Genomic DNA, 18,864 nt, shown 5'->3' with positions numbered 1-18,864 from the left:
AAAAAAAGTGAAGGTCAAATGAGCTGATAGGAAATCATCATTTGGGTTCATGAGTTTCCCACAATAATAATAATAATAATAATAATAATAATGATAATAATAATAATTAAGTCACTATCACTGTCATCTCATTGCTCATCGATTTGTTCGAGCGGGTACCAGTAACATCTCTCATTGAGAGACTTATTGTTACTGTTTTTGGCATATCCAATACGCCACGGGTAGCTTGCCAGGCTCTGCCGCGCGGGCTCGATACTCTCGGTAGCTTGCCTGGCTCTCCGAGAGGGGTGGAGGAATCGAACTTGGGTCGGCCTCGTGAAAGGCGAACACCCAACTGCTGTGCTATCGCTCCAGCCACAGCCAAATTAATAATAATAATAATAATAATAATAATAATAATAATACTATGTTTATATTCCTTAGTAGAGTGCCCACGCCAGGCACCGTTCTGAGTGTGTTACACCGTTCACTCACCCTATGAAGCAGAGATTATCGTCACCAGGAGGTGATGAAGGAGGAAATGTAGACAGAGAGTGGAGGCCAACTTGCCCACATCAGGTCAGCCGGCCAGTGGCAGAGCTTGAACCTTAGTGGGAGGTTCCTCTGGGAGGTTTCCCGGCTGAGCAGAGGGCGAGTGAGAGTCTTCAGTGCGCAGGTCTGAGCAGACGCCCCCCAGCCTCCTCCCCGGCCCTCGGGGGTGCTGGAGCAGTCTCTGTGCTCTTCGACTGTGAAGCCACCCAAGAAAGGAGGCAGCTGAGCGGCCCTGCGGAACCCATGCTTCAGTATCGGGGTCCACGGGCTGTCACTCTCCCGAAGAGATAAGCGTGGCCACACGGCCCCGTTCCAGACAACCTGATGACAAAAGGGTGACGGACAGCCTCCTGGCCAGGCCCTGACAGCAAGGGCCACGGCTGCAGCTCCCTCCTCGCTCCCCTGCAATTCAGAATGTGGGTGTGATAGCTGGGCCAGGGCATGGAGGCCACGGGCGCAAGAACAAGATAGCAGGGGCCCACGTGTTCTGGGGCCACACGAGCCACTGATGGTGACCAATCCGGCTGCCGTGACAGAGAGAAACCAACTCTTACTTGATTTAAGGCAAGGCTAGTACTGTCTTGCCTTGTAACAGCTGCCAAAATGTTCTCTCACAACCTGTGTACTGTTTCGAGTGTGGCTTTGTTTAGGGGTCACACTCTGTGTGCGTGCGTGCGTGCGTGTGTGCGTGTGTGTGTGTGTGTGTGTGTGTGCGTGTGTGTGTGTGTGTGTGTGTGTGTGTGTGTGTGTGTGTGTGGTTACGTTCAGAGGCTATTCCTGGTGCGGTGCTCGCAAGACCTTGAGACCCCAGAGATCAAACCCAGGGGGGTAGCCCAGCCCTTTCTGCTCTCTCCGGGGCCCAATCTCTGTCATACTTTTCCAACAAACCCGTGACATATGCTCCGTCATATGGGATGTAGGGCTGCTGCATCCGGACAGGCTTCCGCAAGCAACACTGTCTCCCTGGATGCTTTTCAGGCCCCTTTAAAACAAAACACTGCCACCATCACCCTGTGCAGTATAAAACCAACACAAATATTAGCTGAGGCACTCAGTAACCAAACACAGAGACCTGCAGAATGGCCAAAGAACAGGACAGACTCCCCGCCACCGCGGAGGCGGTCGCCTTTCGCCCATTACCCTGCTTTTGTGAATAGCCATGTTCAATTAAAACTCAACTTCCACAAAGCCCGACACATCTCTGATGCCTGGCGGGTCCCTCAGACTCAGCACTAAGGACCCTGGAGGAGACGACTCTTAGCTATAGCCCCCAGCCCCACCACTGCCAGGTGCACCTGCTCTCCCCCCCCCCCACCCCACCCCGACAGTCACATGTCACCAACACAAGCCGGGCTCACAGCACCCCATCCTTGGGCCCTTACCATGAGCCACCCGGACCACGCCAGGCCCTGAGCATGGCTTAGAGGCATCTCTCTCCAAAACAAAACAAAAAAATCAATCTCCCCAAACATGAACGGATGTCCCAGGGGCACAAGGCACAGGGCTGGTGCATTTCACAGATGCCAGGTTGTCGATTCTGAGAACGAGGAGAGTGACTTTAAATTTAAATCCTAGCAGGGCCACGGCCGGGTAGGTCCTTAATATCCTTTCAACGATAGTGGTGCCCTGGTGGTTTCTGGGGACAGGGAGCATGAGCCGATTCTGATTTTTTAAATTAAGAAGTTCACTGAACTTTCAATAAGAAAATTCACAGGGTTATATATGTTAAAAAAAAAAGTCAGAGACATAATTCCAGGCACATTTAACTACGAGTCCAACTTCTTCTGTCCAAGGTTAAGATGGAAATAATTGCCTCTGCGAAGGGGGAAAAAAATCCTCCACCGATGAATAGGTTTCTTTTATAGAAGTTCTAATGAGAGTAGAAAATTTGACCCTTTCAGAATCGAGAGCAGCGCCCTGTGAAATTTCTAGTTCTGTTACCCGTTATGGATTGCTAGCTCCGTATCTACAGACATTTGGATCCGATGTCTGTGGGAGAAGCGAGACATTTGCTGGTAGTTTCCAACATGGAAGCAGCCGTCCTAACCCCACCAGGCAACCTTGATCTCTGCCCAGCCCCCTCGCCCCCAAGTCTTAACACTGAATCTAGCTTGACAAATGGAGACTTCCAAGATTGCCGGCTCTGAAATCTCTTGCCTATTTGAAAGAAGTGGGGGTGGGGAGACGAGTGACGTACTCAAAAAAAGGGACATTGGGCTGCCACTGGCGATGGGACTCTGGGAGTGAGGGGAGGAAGAAACTGTCACCCTGAATTGCTTTGAGATCATTTCCTGCCTCAAGAAGGGTCCTGGGCATGGGGGCCTAATTAATGATTGTCAGGGTGTGGGAAGCCATCAATTTGATGCTCATTTTCATCAACACAGCAGAAGTAATGCCCCCAGGGCAGGAGGGAAATTACATTCTGTTTTAATTGAGAGAACTCTCTCTCTCTCTCTCTCTCTTGCTCGCTCGCTCGCTCTCACTCTCTCTCTCTCTCTGCTGATTTCTGGAGGTTGGGAGCTACCCCACATCTTGGCCTTTTCAATATATAGGCTCTTTTTTTTCTTTTTGGGTCACACCTGGTGATGCACAGGGGTTACTCCTGGTTCTGCACTCAAGAATCACTCCTGGTGGTGCTCAGGGGACCCTATGGGATGCTGGGAATCGAACCCGGGTCGGCCGTGTGCAAGGCAAACGCCCTACCCACTGTGCTATCGCTCCAGCCCCTCAATATATAGGCTTTGAAGAGCTCGGCTGATGGCTGCAACCCGTCATCCCCACCCCCCACACACAACTCCGCTATTTCAAGTGAAGCATTTTATTGTTCATGAATGGGGAAGGAGGGGGTGGAGTGGGTATGGTAGGAACTACTATTTATAGGAAATAATATTTTTAAAGATGGAAATTAAAGGCAACATCCTGGGGAGAGAGGAACCTTTCTTCCTTATCTAACAACACCGAATGGGAATGAAGGCTGGGCCTGGCCGCTTCGCTCCCTGCACCCAAGGAGGTGGGAGCACAGGTAACGGCAGATACTGAAAACTCTGGCTGCGGATAGTAAGTGCTCAATTAACGGGTGCAAGGAGAAGAACAGAGACAGAATAAGACTTCTATCTTTTCCCTTCCACTTGTGTTTGCTTTGTCCTTACTTGCAGATTTTAAAAGGCAAGCAGACATTTGTTTTTCAACTCGAGCTACTCAGACACAAATCATCACCGCCTTTTCTCTTCTACCCGAGATAAGGCTGCATCTCACTGATCACGCTGGGAAAGGGTTTTTGATTCCTCTGTGTTGCTTAATTCTTTACAACAGGGGGCCTGGCTTGAGAATGGATCAGTCATCTCAACAAGGATGAGAGTCTGATTCTACCAAGGGTTTGGCACACACGCTTTCTTGAGTCAACACCAAAGTGGGCGTGAAGGTTTGCCAGAGGGGGAGTTCAAAGCCGGAGAGGCAACTACCTCAGCTTGAGGATGTGCACCTTTCTGGTTACTGCTGACTGTCAGGTTGGGACAATGACCTTTGTAGGGTCTCAACCAACATAATAATAATAAAAAAAAAGAGTAAAATCAAACAGGATAACTTAGAGAACCTGAGGTACGGTGCACAGAGAAAGATGGCTTCGTGTCCCTATTATCTTCAGCAGCCAGTCAACCTACCTCTGCATTTGTATTTTATCATTTAATCTGCCCCCCTCCCCGACATCTCCTACTTAAACCTGTGTGAAATGGATGCTGAGTCTATTAAAGCCAATACAGCAGATAACAAATATTCTCCTCCTGATGCAGATCTTTCTTCTAGAAATCTCTCCTGTGCCACCAAACTGGGCAATCTGAGGGGAAAAAGCACTCCAGCTGGTTCAGCAGCACCGAGAGGAAGAAAATGACTTCTTTGTTAGCAAACAGCGTCCCAGGATCTCTCCTTGCTCTTCAATTGCACAAATAAAGGCAGGCACGCCGGAATCCAGCTGTTTGCCAACGGATTTAGAAAGTGTCACGGATGGAGAGTGAGAGGAGTTAATATCATCATCACGAGAACCCCGAGCACGCCGTCAGACCTGGGAGAAGTTTTCTCTGCCTGCGTTCTGAGCAGCAAAGGCCTTCCAATTGATCAAAGAATTCCTTATGAATCAGGGTATATGACTCCCCAAGAATGCAATAGAGTCAGCAATATCATTTAGCTTCAGATAGTAATGATTTCCCAAAGGTCTAACTGCAGCTCTGTTCCAGTTCCCCCAATAAAATGAAAATGACTTAAATGCATTCAGTGCGCTAAGCCCAGGAACATTCTGCGTTATTTATGCATACCAGAACCAGAAAGGGGGTGGGGGGGAAGAGGGAGAAAATCCAGTCTCTTGAAATGGCTGCTGTTTTCCTCACACCCATTTACTTCTGTGAGAACGTGTCCTGTGCCTTGCTGGCACCACCGTGAAGAGGGGGTTCATATTATCAGGGGATGGTTAGTCAACTAAGAATTTTCTTCACTATAAAATCTCTTAAGTGGAAATTTCTATTTAAAACAGTGGAGGCTTTTGAGAGATCCGGATTGCTCCCACAAGCCAAGGACTAATGTTGCGCGCACGCGTGCACACGTGGCCACGCATATTTCTCTGCTCCCCACCTTACTCCTCACCCTGGTGGTATTTGGGCTCACATCATCCTGCAGGAAACTGTAATTCAGACTCAGTCGCCAGCTTGCCGGCAAGACTTGCACTGAAACACGGCACTCACGCCCGTCTCAGCAACCTGTCTCTGAACGCTCTCGCTAAAGAATGGTCCACTAGCAGGTCTAGATGGTAATCACCTCCTCTATTCTGGTGGCTAATAACCATTAGAGACACAAATTGAGCCGAACCACGTATTTACGCGTTGCAAGTCCGGAAAAGCCGGGCCGAGCCGACATTTCTTCAGATGACATGGGGGAACAAATAAAATCACTGAAAAAGTGATCTCAGTGGCGGGGGGCTATTGGAGAGGTGGAGGGGGCAGTGTAGGTAGCCCAAAGGTGTTCTTGAACGTGAGGCCATCAGCGATGGGGGTTACTGTGGGAAATAATGAGGTCGCTGCTGGCTTGGTCCTTGGCAACGCTCCCAAGTATGGGAGGCAAAAAAATGCTGTGTTCGGTCTAATTTCCATGAAATTGTGAAGCAAATGGGAAGCCCTTCTGATAGTCCATAGTGCAGAGATACAAGAAATATTTAGGAATTCAGTGGCAAATAATGGATGTTATTGTCTTACACAGTCTAATTTGGTACAACATTTGTAAAATGCCATCATTAGTGATTTTAGGATTGTAAATCACTTCTCCAATGGCAGTGCTGGGAAAACACACATATACAATAGCCTCGAGGCATGCTTTGTAAGCATTTGTTAGAGAAATGTGCAGTTTTATTGGTGAATTAATAGTTTCCTGACATAGCTCTTTATAAATAATGCCGGAGCAATTCTGGTATGAAGCTAAATTCACCTTTCTATGCCAGCATTCTCTCTTCTACAATGAATTCGAAACAATGGGTTTGTCTCCTGTTCTTTATTATTATTATTTTTTTAAATTCGGATTTCAAGGTCTATAACTCTCTGAGCCTTTTTGGCTAGCAGGATGAGTTTTGCAGACCTTCCCCATAAATATTCAGTGAAATAGCTTTACTTAGTTATTTAAAATGAAGAACCACCTCCCCCTGCCAAATTTCAATGAAACATCATAAAGATATATTCCCTCTTTTATAACTTAATAAAAAGAAAAACTAAGTGAGATAAATACTGGGCAGACCTCACCATCAATATTTAATTATTAAAGAGCTATGCGCGGGTCCCATCCCACTAGAAAAATAATATCCAGCAAATTAAATTAACTTTCTTTGCCTTTTCTTATCTTTAGGCTGGGACTCTCTCTTTCCATTAAGGCTTGCAGGGGACTTTATTAGGGCTTTAAAGATTAAACAAGTACAAGTCAGATTAACTCTGTGAAATGGAAGTGAGATCACGTCCCTTCAGCGTCCCCCACATTCTGATGGCTCCCGACACACAAAAGGCCAAGGCCAAGGCCATTCCGGGCTGGGCCACCGAGGCCCCCTTCCCCATCCCGGCACTCCTACTCACCAGCCCCTCCTGCTGTTACTTCAGAGGACCCCCAGAGGCCACTTGCTCTGCTCTGCGCCTGCACTGAACCATCTTGGGGGCAGCCACCCTGACCCCCCTAACCAGCGCCTCGCCTCATGTGGGTCAGCCTTCGTACACCCGTTTCTACGCAGCTTCATGTTGTGTGATGCTCTCTTCTATATAATGGTCCGGGTGTCTCTGTATACGGTAAAAGACTCCCTGAACAACTATTCCTAAGCCCCAAACTCATTATTATTTCAAGCCTCAGAGTCGAGGGGGCTTGTTTTAAGCATTATTTCTTTAGGACTTGAAGAGTCCCGGACACATGACAGCTACCGAGAAAGGACTGTTCGAATGAACATGTGATCTCCACCTTCACATCAGTTTGTTTACTCTGCTTGTCAAATACTCAGATACTCCAGTTCTTTCATGCTCCGTTCCTATCTCCCAAGATCTCCATTTCTAGTGGTGGAGAGGGCAAAAAGTTGTCTGCAGGGGGTGGGGGGGGAAGCTAACGGTTCTGCTCTGCTAACGGGCTTTTTGTTGTTGATGTTAGGAAAGGAAATAGGTGCAACAAAAATGAAAATGCTCTTTCTCCTTGACATAACTACGAACAGACCCTCCCCCAGCAGCCACAGAATCATGAATTATACCCCCCACCCCAGCAGTGCAGGACAAGAGTGTGGCCGTCTCTTCCCATGAGCCCCGTCCGCAATGACCACGCTCAGAGCAGGGTTCCGTGGTACTCCAACAGCTGCTGCCCTCAGATAAACTTGACTCATTCATCTCCCGCCTAAGGTTAAAAATAGGTCGCCCTGGAAGTTTGCTCCACAAAGAAGCTCAGCGAGGACCCAAACTGAAATCGAGGTTTAAATGTCCTGTGGTCAAACGTGGGTTTCCCAGGAGGATTTTCCCAGCTCTTCGTGACTGTCTTACCTGATTTGCAACTTCAAAATTTTGGACACAACTCTGCTCATGCCTGCTCCATACCTCCCAACATGGTAAGGCCTGTCACACATGGACCGGCGATGATTACTAGGCATCACTCGAAGCACTGGGAGTCTTATCTCTATTCGCTACACTTGACCCTCCAACCACTGGGATTCCTAAGTGCTCGCTAGAAGACACTGGAGAAGCAAAGACAAGCGCGTGTTTGTTTGTGGGAGGCGTGAGGGGAACCACACGCAGTTTCCAACTCACCCAGAGACAACTGCGAGGAACATTTTGGTGAACTTTTGTTGTATTCTTTTTTTCCACTATCCAAATGCTTTTCAACTAAAGCCCACATTAATTACTCTGAAAGGCATGGAATCCGAGACAAGTCTTAGTATGACACCAGTGATGATATTTTTAAAATACCACATTTTCGAGTGATAAAAAGTAACAGTTGGGAGCTAGACCAGGGAGCGTTAAAAAATTAACATGTTTCATAAAAATGAAAAAAAAAATTTGGCCAAAAATAGTGTGAAAAAATAACTTCCACATACCGGAAAGCAGGCCTCCATGGTGAAAGCATCTGCAAGAGAACTTTTATTTATTTATTTTTGTTGGTGAGAGGGAAGAATTTCCCCTGGCTTTTCTTTGGGCAAACACCTCCACCGTACATACAGAATGAGTCAACAACAACGTAACGTGTATGAGTCATTTTGCCTCGGAGACAAAGCACTTACCTGAAAGCCACATGACCTATTCACGCCCGCTGTCACACTAGGGCCAAGACTGCCCGCTGGAGTTTGGGTCCAGTATCTCTTTTTGCAAATCACTCTACCGCTGGGCTAGCCAACTCCCGGATTCTCCCGTTGCTCAGGCCTTTCCCCCTGGCCTGCAGCAGAGAGAGGTTCTCTAATAGAAACCTCGCTGTGGCTCACGCAGAAAATGTTTCCAAGAACGTCCCCGCCCTTAATTCCACTCAGGGGACGAAGAGACCCTCACTCACGCCTGGAGCCTCTCTGCCAGGAAGCGAGACTCACTCTACGGATGATTGGGTCATTTGGACTAAAGAGATCTGGAGGAGGAAAAGGTAGACGAGCGTGTATGGAGGGGAAGGAGGCCACCAAGAAGTCAGGAGCTGCCCAGGAAATCCTGGACTCGAAGACAGGACCCCATTATTTTCCAAACACCCTCACAATTTGTCCTCAGTGTGGGCCCCTCTTCCGGCTGAATATGTCTCTGTTCCATTCCAATAATTTTTAGCCTATCATTCGGGGGGGTGGGGGAATGGCATCGCATTTACATGTGGTGCTGCTGTTTCTGGTCTGGCCCACAGCTCTGGGCATAGCCTTGAGAGAAACTTCTGGAGAGAACTGGTGTCAAGAACAGACAAGACAGTCTCCCCTTTGTTCAACAAGAAAGGAGCTTATTGATGTTTTCTGGCTATAAAAAATAATATATGCTTATTCTGAAAATGGACTGGAGTGATAGCACAGCGGCCGGGTGTTTGCCTTGCACGCAGCTGACCTGGGTTCAATTCCTCCGCCCCTCTTGGAGAGCCTGGCGAGCTACCGAGAGTATCCCGCCCGCACAGCAGAGCCTGGCAAGCTCCCCGTGGTGTATTCGATATGCCAAAAACAGTAACAAGTCTCACAATGGAGACGTTACTGGTGCCCGCTCCAGCAAATCAATGAGCAAGGGGATGACAGTGATACACTGGTACAGTGATTCTGAACACAGAAGCCTTAAAAAAAGTAGAGTGAAAGTCATTGAGCATCTTGACTAAGCTAGATAATAACGAATATTTCTAAAACTGTCCTTCCTGTCTTCATTTGCCTAAGCACACATTTTGCAAACTATGGTATAATATCTATCATTCGGGTAGATTTGCTGTTCTTTTTCTTTTCCCAGGGAGTAGGGAGGGCACCCTGGGGGGTGATTCCAGGGGTCACTCCTGGTGGGGCTTAGGGGGACCGTATGTGGTGCCGGGGATCAAACCCAGATTTGGTACATGCAAGGCAAGCACCTTACCCACTAGATTACTTCTTCAGCTCCCAATTTTTTTTATATTAAAGTATAATACTTCTATCACACGCCTAATACTTATAAAGGGACTCATCTTAATTTGTGGTTAAAAACAGCTGCGACCAGCTGTCCCCTGAAGACAATACACATTCTACAGGGCAGTTTTCGGGGATCTACTTGCTCCCGAGATGTGCTGAGGAGCTAACCTAGGCGCTAACTTCCGGGTGATCGAAAGGGCCACGAGGCAGGTTATGGCCACGGTGGAACGTGAAGTGAAGTAAAAGAAGGCCGATGGGTAAACAGGAAATTCTAAATCCCCAGGGACATCAAAGGGAGAGCAGTTAATCCGGGGCTGGAGTGCAGGGGCGCGTTCTCAGGAGGCAGACACCAGCTGCTGACCAGGGAGTGGTCAGGGGCGAGCCCGGGGCCACCAGGGCGAGGGCGGCAGAGGGAAGCCCAGTAACGGAGCACCAGACCACGAGACCTTCCTTCTAGTTGTTTCGCCTGGCTGCAGGGTGAGAGGTGGATTAGAAGGGGAACACTGGAGATGGGGGCTGAGGGGGACATGGGAAGAATCTAGAAGATTAATGATGGGGACTTGAAGAAAGTTACTGCCCTGAAGGAACAGTGTATTTAGGGGCTGGAGTGACAGTTCAAAGGATCCGAGTGCTTGCTTTGCATACACAAGGGTTTGATCTTTGGTAGCACAGGACACCACCTCCCCCTCCAAATACAGCTGGATGTGACCCTGGTGGCCCAACAATGCAGAGCTGTGTATCACCGGGATTGACCATCAGGCACCCTCATACCCCCCTGACACTCCTCTGCCCCCCCCCCAAAAAAAAATCAAATGCATTTAGGAGAGATCCAGGAGAGAGTTAATACAGGCTATGTTGATGAGACAGAAGTGGAGGGTTAAAGAGAAAGTAATAATAGAGACAATGAGGCAAACATGCAAAAGGAATGGATTCTGGAAGTGGGGCAGGCAGGTGTCGCCTTAGTTTGGAACCTGTGACTTTAAAGGGTTCCAGTGGCCTCGGCAGGAGCGAGAGGGGTCAGTCAAATCCCAGAAAGTCTAACATCAATGTCACATGCAAAGCAGGTGGGCTGGCCTTGTGCGTTTCCAGATTCCACCTCATTTCTGGGTGACACGGAAGAGAAATGCCAGGTGCCTTGCAAAAGAAAATGGGGTGTGCGGGGAGGATTTCTCCTGGTATCACCCCCAAAGGAAGCCAAAGCCGCTTCTGGTCCTTCCAGCGGGCTGTCAAGAGCTGAGCCGGAGATGGGGCTGGAGCGATAGCACAGTGGGTAGGGCGTGTGCCTTGCACGCGGCTGACCCCAGTTCAATTCCCAGCATCCCAGCATCCCGTAAGGTCCCCCGAGCACCGCCAGGAGTAAATCCTGAGTGCATGAGCCAGGAGTAAGCCCTGTGCATCGCCAGGTGTCACACAAAAAGAAAAAAAGAAAGAGCTGAGCCGGAGAGAGGGGTCTCTCTCTCTCACTGCTGCCACACCTGGGGCGGGGGGGCTGCCCCACAGGCATGCGGAAAAGGCTTCCAGGAAAGAGATCATCTCATTGGCAATGGAATATCTTTTGCTTACGTTTCCCCCACCCCGTCCCCTGTTTACCTGAGGGTGGGTTGCTGCCCTGCAGAGGAATAAACATAAAGAAGAAATTGCGTGAAATGAGACGATGTATTTTTGGTAGCAAAGGAATGGAAGAAACATATTGCATCTACAGAAAAGGCCTTGTAGATGGAATTAGCCTTAGCCAGCCCCACGCTGAAGCTGGGGTCGCCGCGCTGCAGTTTTCAAACAAATACTCTCCATCACCCACTTCACACACATGCAGGAATTCGGCTTTTTAGAGCACTGTTCCTTCTCGAGGCAACTCAGGAGTCCTTGCAAAAGGGAAGGCACAGCCACCGGCCCTGCTGGGGCCCTGTAAGTGCTGGCTTGGAAATTTCCCAGGAGCACAAAGGACAAGGCCTGACCCCAGGTGGGGACAGCCCCAGGGACAACCAGTACCCGCTGACCTCACTCCAGTGGGGGGTGGGGGGGTGGGTGTGGGCAGGATACTCTATTTCCCACAGGGCACAGAGAGTGAAAGTGTGACGGTTACGTCTGACACCAGGTGACTCATTTCTGTGCCCTACTCTGGGCTGAGGTCAAGGAGCCCGGCCACATGACCGCTGAGGTTTCCGCTCTTTGTGGCTTCCCATAGATGGACAGGTGAGGGAGCTCTATCGGGCTGACTGTTCTCCTCTGAAGAGGTCACCATGCTTTAAAAAAATGTGCCTGCATCTCAGGATGGGGTGAATTCCACAAATGTTGGTCTGCAAAGTATGTACCCATCTATCATGTATATCCACATGTCCAGCCATCCATCCCCCCATATTATATATCTCTAGAACTTTATAGAGATATTATATATCTCTATAACTTTAATTTTTTTCATTGCGTTAACACTGATAAGACTGCATAAGGTTTAGGCGTCATATCACATTCTATCAACTTTGGTGGGGCCGGAGCGATAGCACAGCGGGTAGGGCGTTTGCCTTGCATGCGGCCGACCCGGGTTCGATCTCCGGCATCCCATGTGGTCCCACAAGCACCACCAGGAGTAATTCCTGAATGCAAAGCCAGGAGTAACCCCTGAGCATCGCTGGGTGTGAACCCCCCCCCAAAAAGCAAAAAAAAATATCTATCAACTTTGGTGTCCTTTTGATACGGGTTCACTCAGATACCAAGTATTTAACGCAAGCCTCTTCTCCACAGAGAAAGCAGAATCAACAGCCCTCTTTTGGAATTCACCTATGCGCTGACTAGGACAAACCAGGCTGGAGAGGGTCAGAGGGGTTAGCAGTCAGCATGCCACTTTGGCCTCAAGGCTCAGCATCTACTTGCTGTGCTGTCACTCTGGCCCCCCACGTCCCCTGTTTTCAAAAGAAACTACTGTGTGTAACAATGCTCTAGCCTCAGTCCATCTTCCTTGAGTTCCTTCGTAGGGCCAAAACTGTTAATACTGACATGTTCTCCCTCGAGAAAACAGCTACATGGAACTTAGCTCACGCTGCAGTGCTCTCGGTTGTGGGAAACGCTTTCAGAGTTCAAAACACACCAGGAGTCAGATACGCCAACCAGTGTGTCACAGCAACATACTGGCATTATAAATGGAAACGTTTCTGCCAACGACAAGTCACCCAGTGGAAAGGTGCCCGTCTTGGTGGTCTGGAGGCGAGGACTTGCCAACTAGACCCAAGTGTTTAGGAACAAGCCAACTAGCCCCAACAAACGCAAGCACACGGCCCTAAGGGTATAGCTTGATAAATTTGCATAAAATTACACGTGCCAGTGATCAAGCCTCCAGGTAAATTCAAAGACCATCCAAGCCCTTTACGTGTCTCTTGCTGGTCACTATCACTACCAATATTGTGTCTTCTAAAAATTATTTATGGTCACTTGTCCTTTCTGCCAAGTCTCTGGAGGTGGTAGAATTTCTCAAGTCTCTAACTAGATTCCGATTTCCCCTGGACCTGTACACAACTTTGGTCCTATGAAGGAACTTAAGGAAGAGGGGCTGAGGCTAGAGCGTTGTTACACACAGTAGTTTCTTTTAAAAATAGGGGGCGTGGGGGGCCAGAGTGATAGCACAGGAAGTAGGGTGTTTGCCTTGCACGTGCACAGTCGGGTTTGATATCTAACACCCCATGCAGTCACTCAATCCCCGCCAGCAGTGAGCCCTAAGCACAGAGCCAGGAGTGAGCCCTGAGCACAGAGCCAGGAGTGAGCCCTGAGCACAGAGCCAGGAGTGAGCCCTGAGCACAGAGCCAGGAGTGAGCCCTGAGCACAGAGCCAGGAGTGAGCCCTGAGCACTGCTGGGTGTCGCCCCAAAAACAAAACAAAAAAAGGAGGGTGATGTGGGGGCTGGAGAGACAGTATGGCAGGTAGGGCACTTGCCTTGCATTTGGTCAACGTGGGCACCTCATAAGGTCCCCTGAGCAGAGTTAGGAGTGAGCCCTGAGCACTGTTGAGGATGTGCGAAGTTTGGAGTTAATTTCTTCTTTTTACTGGACAGCGGGCAAGCGCTGAGCCTAGGTCCTCCTTCCCAATTCCTGATCTGCAAGTGCTTCTTGTGTGCTGAGTGGATCGCCACCAAGGGCAGCATCAGGCGCTGCTCAGGTGAGGGACCCTTTCACGGTTCAGGGGATGACTCCGATGGCCCAGACACTCCATCAGACATCACCGGAAGGCGCGAGAGCTGCTGATTCCGCGCTCTTAACTGAGTTAGGTGCTCTGTGGAGTAGTCACAGAACATTGAGGCTATCAGAGAGCCAAAAAGGAGGAGGCTGATGCGGAAAGAAAACGCATCTAAGGATCACATTTGCGTACACACGCACGTGTCCTGTAAATGGCCTGAAAGCTCCCTCAAAGGATTGCTGTATATTCTGGCTGAGAAAAAGGAGACCCCTGAGTATTGCCCCACATGTCCACTGTTGGGGGCATGTGAAGGGCACACCCTGGAGAGGGGGCCTCCCTGGGGCACCGTGAGACCCGTATTCTCACTCAGAGGGCACCAGAGTAGGGCACCGGGCAGCGAGTGCGCAGCTCTGAGTTGGTACGCCCAGGTTCTGCTCCCAGTGTGCCACACTGGACAAGTTACTGCACCTCCCCACCTCACCGACACGCTTACAGGAGGCAGGTCTACAACTGCAGTGAACAGCACTGCGCATCTGAACATGGCGAGGCAAGGAGCAGATCTTAAATTTTCCATCGAAAGTTCCCAACATATGACTGCAATGTGATGGATGCTAAGTAAATCCATGGATTGATAGTCATTTGTCTCTTCTGCCAATTCTTTGGAGGTGGCAGAATTTCTAAAGAGTTGATCATTTTGATATGCATACATGTGTATTTATACGTATCATGATCACCTCTTTAGAAACTCTACCTATATATACATGAATATAGATGAGTGTCCATATACTCACGTATGTATAAACATGACACATGTTGCATATATATGACGCTATAGACCATGAGCCCGAGGTTCCCAAGCTTCTTTTCCACTGTTCCCTTTCCATAAACGCGATCGCCCAGTGTCTCTCCTTCTTTAATTGGACAAGCAGAAAGTGTCCCTCCAGGAGAGCAACCCCTCTCTGACTTGCACCCGAAGTCTCACGCACTTTGGGAAACACCAGCTCCAACCAAGACCATGTGATGTGACAATCACATCTCAGGAAGACAGGCAAGGAACGGGATGTCCCGAAAGCCCCCTTCCAGTCATCTGCAAGGGGAGCATCTTCCTCTGCCTGAGAGAGACGCTTCCAGAATTCAGTGAGATGCCGGGGATGCCGGGCGCCTGGCAGCCTCGCGGCTCCTCGCTGATGTGGCTGCCGTCTCTGTACAGGATGAATTTGTTTCACCAGCGAGGAGGAGCTTAAGCTGCAAAATGAAACACAGCCACCGTCTGTGTGATATTGTTTATCCGTGACTTAGCCTGAATTGAAAAGGAATCCGCCGTGTTTGAAAAGGGATTGGAGCGGACCCTCCGCCGTAATCCGGGGCGGCTTTGGAGGTGCGTCTCCGGTGATGGGATCCGGGATGCTGGCACCCAGAGGAAGGGGCACCCCCAGGGAAACACGGCTGTTCCGCTGATCCTCCGAAAGAGGCGCTCACGTGGGAGGTGGCGCGAGGGATGGCGACTCCGGGAAGGAATCGCTTAGGTCCCAGAAAAGTGTCCACTGTTGAGCCACTTGTATTTGATGGATGGGCAGGAGAGAGGGAAAATGACTGTCGTGCTCAGGGGACAAGGCCAACAGCTCCAGACTGGTCTTTTTATTCACTATCAAACCCTGATTGGCAGAGCAGGTCCTCCAAGAAATAAAATCCCTCCCCTCTGCCCTGATCTTTTCTTCTAGTCTGTAATTTATGAAAAAAAGAAAAATAGCAACAAGAAAGAAAAAAACTTTTTTTTAAAAGAATGGCGAGCAAAGAACTGGAGCTGGAGCTGGATTTATGGATGTCATCACTGCTCGGAGGGGTGGCCTCTGGACTCAGCCCGCTCTGAAAGCGAAAGCGGCCACATCCAGACCCAAGACCCCCCGGTGCCCGCGTCCCTGCCGCCCTAGCAGGGTGGGCCTCTGGCTTCTGGCTTAACACGGAGCAGACATGCTGACACTCCACGACGGGAAAGCCGGGGCGCCCCAGAGATGGAGAGCATGGCCGGGACAGCCGTTCTTCTTGCTGACGAATGACGAGAGAGCAGAAAGAGCTTCGGGTTCGCCGGTACCGAGCCCAGAGACACGCCGGAGCCCAGCGCCTTGGTGCATGCGAGTCTTTCAGGAGTGAGTCAGGCAAGTGAGACCCAGGAAAGCCTACAGCCCCATCTGGGGGAAGCTTTTTTTCCCCTTTTTCTTGGTCTCCGATGCCACCAGCCCAACCCTGGGCTGCTCCCGGTCCATCCTTCCACCCATGAAGGAGACTTGGTCCCCGTGTCCCTTCAAGACAAGAGGCCAGCTGCAGGGATCCCCTCATTTTCCTACGGGTCGCAGATGCTGCCTCTGTCTGGGACATGCCCAACAGGCACGATGCGAGGTGCAGGAGCATTGTCCGGCCTCGGGAGGGCCAGCCTAGAGAGCACGCTGGCCGTGCATGCTCGGGAATTCCGGGTGTGTTCGGATCTCTGGAATGGGTGCAGCTGTGTAACGCCCATGGCCAGGCCATGGGGAAGCTCTGGGTGTGTTTCTATCTCTGGGATGGGCGCAGCTGTCTATCTCAACGCCCGGTGTCTAGGCTGTTCTCCATCTCTTCCCGTTGGTTCCCCAGTCCCGTCCTCTCTCCCCCAGGTCCCCTTGCTGCCTTTCTGTCCCTGGGCAGGGGGCACACTCAGAGCCTTCACTGCCACCCCCCCCCCGCCCCGGGGGCTCCTCCAGAGGTGCTGGGAAGTGGACAGACGCCTCGGATGGAAAGTGTCTCTCTGGCTGCATCCTCAGGCTCTGCGGTGTGGATGCTGTGGGCTTTCGTCTTCTGCAGGAGATTTCCTACCCTGGAACCGGGCAGGATAAGCGTCCCCGCTATGGGCTTTACTAATTGGGAATCGAAGCTAATTCTCTAGGCAGAAATTTATCATCGTGTTATCTATGGGAAGAAGAGGTTCGCTAAGACAATCGCAAATAGAAATCGTCTGTTAATAGTCATGTTTACCCCCGGGAGGAATTCTAGGGCCTCCCAGGATTTTATTTCTCAGCTAACAACAAGTTTCTGCTGAGTCACTGAAGCCAGCTCTCTGGGTCTCTGAACCGTTCTCTAGTTCAGCGTGTTCACAGCAAAGGCGACCAATCTCCCCAAACCATGGGCCGGCCCTTGACTGCCTCTGTGGCCCCTTCGTAAGGCAGCCCGGGGCGGCGCCAACACCCCACCGTACAACCCCTTCTTGCCGTCTTTCCCAGGAACTCAGCAATCGGCTGCCCCGCGTCTTGAACAAGAATCCGAGTGTCTTGTCTATTCCAGAAGCTTCCGTCTCGCCACTGGCCCGTCAGTGCCCTTAACCCCAGTCACACGATTAGCAGAGAAGTGGAATACGCCAAGGGCCACGGTACCTTTCTGAGCCCTCGGCGCACGTGGATTTGGGAGTTCATACATTTCCTGATTTCAGGCTTATGACACGGTGCATCCACCAAGCATGGGTCACAGTGCAGTGGGCCGTCATCACCAGGCTGGCTGATCTCTCGCTGCCACAAAACTATGGATTTTACCCTAGATACGGCACATGAAGGCGATCATAGTTCTCCCTCCCCTAGTAAGATTTTTCTCACCAGGTAACATTAAAAAAAAAACAGCCACTAGTTGAACTTTTTAATTTTAGAGCTGTGGGTAAAGGTGTGTGTGTGTGTGTGGGGTCAGCTGTGGGAGGTATAAAATTGCCATTTAACACTGTCCAGACCGGAACAAGGCAGTTTCTTGAAAAGGGTCTGTAACAGTCTCCCCTGAACTCAGACGGGGGTTCCACAATTACGGCCATTACCGAGGGTTCCTTCTGCCCTTCCACCCTCAGACCGAGAGAGGTCATGAGCGTGAGGTGGCCTTAGCCCTTGACGTTTCACATTTTCAAAGCATTTTCACCTGGCTGAAATTAATTTTTTTACATTTTGGGGTGGGGAGGGCGCTAATTTTTTTTAAGCCCCAACTCGGGTGTTGCTTATCTTCGAGTCCTTCTGCCTTCCCCTCTGCCCCAGGAAAGGCTTCGGGGAAGTTCCAAGACGCAGCTGGAGCACCGCTGCAGGAGTGGGGGTGGGGTAGGGTGGGGGGTGGGGGGCTTCATCACCAGGATCCCTCTTCTACCCAACCCCGCCCAGGGAGAGGAACTAAATAAACTTCGAGAAGTGAGACACTCATCTCGCTGGGGTCTTCCTAGGGGCAGTCACAGCAAAGGCTCCGTCCGGGCAGCTCCACGGACACGCGCCCACCCAGGCATCACAAACTCCTCCTAAAATGCAGCCAGCCCAGCCCAGCCCAGCCCAGCCCAGCCCAGCCCAGCCCAGCCCAGCCCAGCCCAGCCCGGGGTTGGGGGAGGGGCGCAGTGGAGTTGGGGGGCGGGGGTCTGCGAATCTACCCCACACGGCCTGCCCTGCGGGTCCCAGTCTCTGACCAGGCCTGGGCAGTGATTCTGACACTGCGAAGTCACGGTCCACTGCTTCCTCGCAGGGGGATGGGGTGGACCGACAGGGGTCAAGGCCACCGTGGGAGGTCCGGAGTGGCCCTAGTGGCCCCTCCCGGAGAGGCTGTGCATCGGCTCACCCGAGAGCCCTGCTCCCTGCTGGAACCGGGCAGGCCACCCCCATGCCCGGGCACGGCCCACCCAGACCTTCGGCAGATGGCAGAGAGGAGCGGGCCCTTTCTCCCAGAAAGCCACTGGCAGCGGCCTGCGAGTCCCCGCCCCCGGGCCAGGATTCTTGAAGAAGATGCGACTCGGCTCTTGGCTTCCCCAGGGGCCCAGTGCCAGGCGGCGGGGCATCCGCTCCTGCAGCTGCCCCCAGGCCCACCCGCCGGCCCCGCCCGCGCGCGCGTGCTCCCGGACGCACGCAGGACAAAAGAGCCCAGAGACCCAGCACGCCGCCACTAGGGGGCGCGCTCTGGGCAAACGCACCGGGGGCGCTGGCCCAAGTAAGTCTCCAGGCAGCTGGCAAGGTCCTGGCTGCAGGCGTTGGCGGGGGGGGGGGGGGGGGGGGGGGGGGAAGGGGGCGGGGGGGCGGGGGGGGGCGCGGGGGGCAGGGGCCAGT

General features: G+C 51.2%; 1 protein-coding gene across 6 annotated transcripts in view; it reads right to left on the bottom strand.

Moving 5' to 3' along the window:
* ZNF827 (zinc finger protein 827) overlaps positions 1 to 18,864 on the bottom strand; it is a 177,988-nt gene that overhangs the window by 39,977 nt on the left and 119,147 nt on the right. The gene's annotated exons all lie outside the window — the stretch shown is intronic.

Source organism: Sorex araneus, chromosome 7 (assembly GCF_027595985.1).
Source record: "Sorex araneus isolate mSorAra2 chromosome 7, mSorAra2.pri, whole genome shotgun sequence".
Classification (NCBI taxonomy): Eukaryota; Metazoa; Chordata; class Mammalia; order Eulipotyphla; family Soricidae; genus Sorex; species Sorex araneus.
This window is presented reverse-complemented; position numbering and strand designations above follow the sequence as displayed.